We start from the raw sequence: 4,114 nt of genomic DNA, 5'->3' as shown, positions 1-4,114 counted from the left end.
GCCAGCCCTCCCTGCTGTCCCCAGCCTGGCAATGCAGCTCCCGGGTCACGGCACGGGCCAGGGGAGCTGCTGGAATAAAGGAGTGGAGAAAGCAAAGCTGCCGGCTTCAGCTGGGGGACGCTTCCCACCGGATCGCCGAGGCTTCCGCAGGATTCGGTGCGTGGAGCCCGTCAGCTCCTGTTTCACCAGCTGCCATGTGATTTTGCCCTGGATATATTTTAAGCGCTGCCTTTGACGTCACACCTTCTTCCCCAGGATGCTGCTTTCTATACATTTCCAGGCAAAATGGTCCCCAAATCTCCCCTTCAGCTTCCTCCCCATCAGGCACTGACCTCCCCTGGCCCGAATTTCCCTCATCCCCTGCGGTATTGCCTCCCCACAGCCAGGTCACCCCTTAGCAGCGGAACAGAGCTGAGGATGAGGGAGGTGATTTTTAATAATCCCCTTTGGCAGAACAAGGAAAAGGTGAAAAAAAACCCACCCACAGGCTGCGAGATGCCCGGCTCGCCCGGCAATCGGACCCGGGGAAGGACTGGTCCATCAGCCCTGCAGGGTGGATGTGGGAAGCAAAGCATCAGGAGATGGGGTGGTGGGTTCACCCTGCTCCCTCCTTCCTTTTGAAGCTGGGTGCAAGTGAAAAATCCCTCCTGTGCCCCAGCCGACCGCCCTGAGAAGCCCCATGGGGCCCGGCAGGGTCTGCATCAAACCAGGAACCAGATCCCATCCCATCCCCTCCATCCCGGCTGCTCTCCTGGATTAGTCCCAGCCCCAAATGAATTGCTGCATTCTGCCCCAGACCAGGAGCAAGCCTCCAAATCCCTCACCCCCCAGGCCTGAGCACCCCCGGGAGCAGGATACGGCCATCTGGGGAGAAGGACGTGGGGCAGGGACGGAGCAGCACGGCCACTGCGCTTGTTCCAGCGGCTGGGGAGAGGTTTGTAGCACTGCAGAACAAAGCCACGCTGAGCCCTTCGCTTGCACGTCTCGTCCCAGAAACAGCCGCTGTCTGTTCCCGGAGACCTTCACCCCCAGCCTCGCTTCACCTCCCATCGCCTCCCGTCGAGCTCTTTGGGCTGACCCACCACCGGTGGAGAGCAGCAGAGGGCAAAGATCCGACCTGGTTTTTCCCCTCCTCCCAGGAATTTTCACCCGCAGCTCCACCTCAGCACATCCCAAGCCAGGCTGCCCATGGAGATGCTGTGGGCATCCCCACCGCCCCATGCACAGCACAAACCCACCCTTCAGTGTCCTCTGAGCACCCCTGGCACAAAAAAAACTCCAAACCATCTGGCCAAGGGAGTGCGTTTCCTTACCCCAGACCTTGGGCACAGCTGGGATTTTCTCTTTGGCCATCACCCATTTCCATGGGCTGTCCTGCATCTCACCTGCCAGCGCGATGTCTCCGGCTGCAGTTCAGCCCCCGTTGGAGCCGTACCGGTGGAAGGGAAAAACGCAGGAGGTCCCAGGGCTGGGAGAGGTCACTTGGAAGACTAAAGCAGCCGATAAAAAAAAAAAAAAAAAATCCCATCCCATTCCAGTTCAGCTGGAAACTATCATCCACGTGAAGACAAGTGGGTTGGGACACACCGCCCTCCCCTGCCTCGTGCCCCTCAACCCTCCAAGCTCCCCGCACGAGGGGGTTTCGCTGTGCTTTAAGGACAGAGCAAGCCCCAAGGTATGGGAAACGCTGCTGGAGAGAAGAGCCTGGATGCCATCCCTCGCCCTCCCCGCTGAGCTCCCGTCCACCCAGCGAGGCAGCCGCCCATGGGGCTGCCTCTCCCCTGCCTCGGTGCAGAGAAGCTGCTGGTGCTCGGCCCCTCTGGAGCCCTCTCCCATTGGGAAGAGCTGGGCTGCCCCACTAGAGCTGGCACAAAAGAAGGCATCTCCCCCTCCATTAGCCCCCTGGGGCTGATTCTTCCTTTCTCCCACCCAAGAGCACAGAGCCAGCCCAGCTGTAGCAGGGCCAGGAGGAAGAATCAGGCTTGGGAGAGCTTTGAGGAGCATTTTTGCCTGGGCAGCATCTCCTGGGCTGAGCTGTGCGGGTCCAGCGCGGCCACGCTGCCCCATCCTGCTCACACCAGCGCCACTGGCTCACGCCTTGGGCATCCTGCACTGAGGCAGGGTTTGCTGCAGCTTTGCAAGATGTTGGGAGAGAGAGAGGGATTTTTTAGCCAAGGCAGGGTTTGCTGCAGCTTTGCAAGGAGCTGGGAGAGGGGGATTTTCCTCCCCAAGGCTCCTGACCTGGACAGGGGTGGCAGCAGGAGGTGGCTCTGCCGAGGGGAGATGTGCTGGCCATGCAGCGCAATGGGGGTACCCCCGGCCGGAGCGGGGCTCCCCTGGGGCTCCCGCACCGCCTGAAGCCAAGCGAAGCAGGAGGCGGCGCTGAGATCAAGCAACGCTTGATGGGATCAGGAAAGGATTTACTCCGGCCTCAGCAAACAGGACTTTCCTCCCCGTTAAGAGCGCTCAGGCCTTCAGTGAAGGCACAGCAGGATCCCAGCTGGGATCCCCCAGGGCATCCCCCCACAAAAGCACCTCAAAACCAGCCATTCGGGGACCTCCCAGGCCACCTTCCAGTGAAAACACCCACCCAGCTCAGCCTCCATGTAGGAAACCATCCAGGCACCAACTGCCTGTCAGTCCCCATCCCATCGTGACCCCCCCCAGTGTCCCCCCGGCTGTCGACACGCGGAGCTGCTGCCAAGACAGCAGCGCGCTCCATTGTCCGGGTCAGGCTTTAACCGCTGCCACCCGAGAGGAGGTTTGGACACCCAACAAAACTGGCAACACCAAAGAGACCCCGGAGGAGGTGAAGAGACAAACAGCCGGAGAAATCAACCCCAAAAAAAAAACAAAACAATGCTTCTTTTTGAGGCTGGGATCAAGCCCATCGTCCCCGCTGCAGGGCTTGACCTTGGCTGAGGGACACGGCCACCGCTGCTGAGAAAGGGACCGCGGAGGAATGCGGCTGCAGGGGGGTCCCCGGGGAGGGGGGGGACATGGGGGCTGGTCATGTTTAGGAGAGGGGATTGCAAAGTCCGTGGCCTTTTGAGCCACGGCCCCGTCTCTGCTTGTGGCTCCGTTTCAGCTGCACCATCTGGAAGTTTAACCCCTGGGCAGGGTTGGGGGGGCTGAGCACAACCCGGGAGCGGGGCTGCAAATCAAGGGGAGGGTGGGGGGATGCAGAAGAAGCCTGGACAAACTAGGAACCATTCAACCAGGCTGATTTTAGAGCCATTTTAACCTTCCTTTCTCTTTGTTACCTGGAATTTACGGCCCCTTGAAGAAGATGCTGAAAGCTGGAGCCAAGGGCACAAAATACGTGGCACCAGCTCTCTGGAGCTGGGCAAGATTGGATGGAACCAGCAGGTCCCAGCCCCCATCGTGCCTTAATTTCTCCACGTAGGAAGATGTGTCCTTGTGGTGGGGGTGACACTGGCTGGACACTGAGTGCCCCCCAAAGCTGCTCTATCGCTGCCCGCCTCAGCTGGATGGGGAGAGAAAATATAACGAAAGGGCTCGTGGGTCGAGATAAGGACAGGGAGAGATCGCTCAGCAATTACCGTCACGGGCAAAACAGACTCGACTTGGGGAAATTAGCTTAATTTATTGCTAATCAAATCAGAGTAGGATAATAAGAAATAAAACCCACTCTTAGAACACCTTCCCCACCCCCCCAACTCCTTCCCGGGCTTAACTTCACTCCCGATTTTCTCAACCTCCTCCCCCTAAGCAGCACAGGGGGATGGGAATGGGAGTTGGGGTCAGTTCATCACACGCTGCTCCTTCCTCGCCAGGGCAGGACTCCTCACACTCCTCCCTGCTGCAGCCTGGGGTTCCCCCACGGACGGCTCCAGCCTGGGTCCATCCCACGGGCTGCAGTTCTTCATGAATGGCTCCAGCATGGGTCCATCCCTCCCAGGGGGTGCAGTCCCTTGGGAGCAGACGGCTCCAGCGTGGGTCCATCCCTCCCAGGGGGTGCAGTCCCTTGGGAGCAGACGGCTCCAGCGTGGGTCCATCCCTCCCAGGGGGTGCAGTCCCTTGGGAGCAGACGGCTCCAGCGTGGGTCCATCCCTCCCAGGGGGTGCAGTCCCTTGGGAGCAGACGGGTCCGA

The sequence above is a fragment of the Egretta garzetta genome, unplaced genomic scaffold (assembly GCF_000687185.1).
Source record: "Egretta garzetta isolate BGI_Z169 unplaced genomic scaffold, ASM68718v1 scaffold616, whole genome shotgun sequence".
In the NCBI taxonomy this organism is placed as follows: domain Eukaryota; kingdom Metazoa; phylum Chordata; class Aves; order Pelecaniformes; family Ardeidae; genus Egretta; species Egretta garzetta.
The sequence above is the reverse complement of the archived record's forward strand: the minus strand, read 5'-3'. Positions refer to the sequence as shown.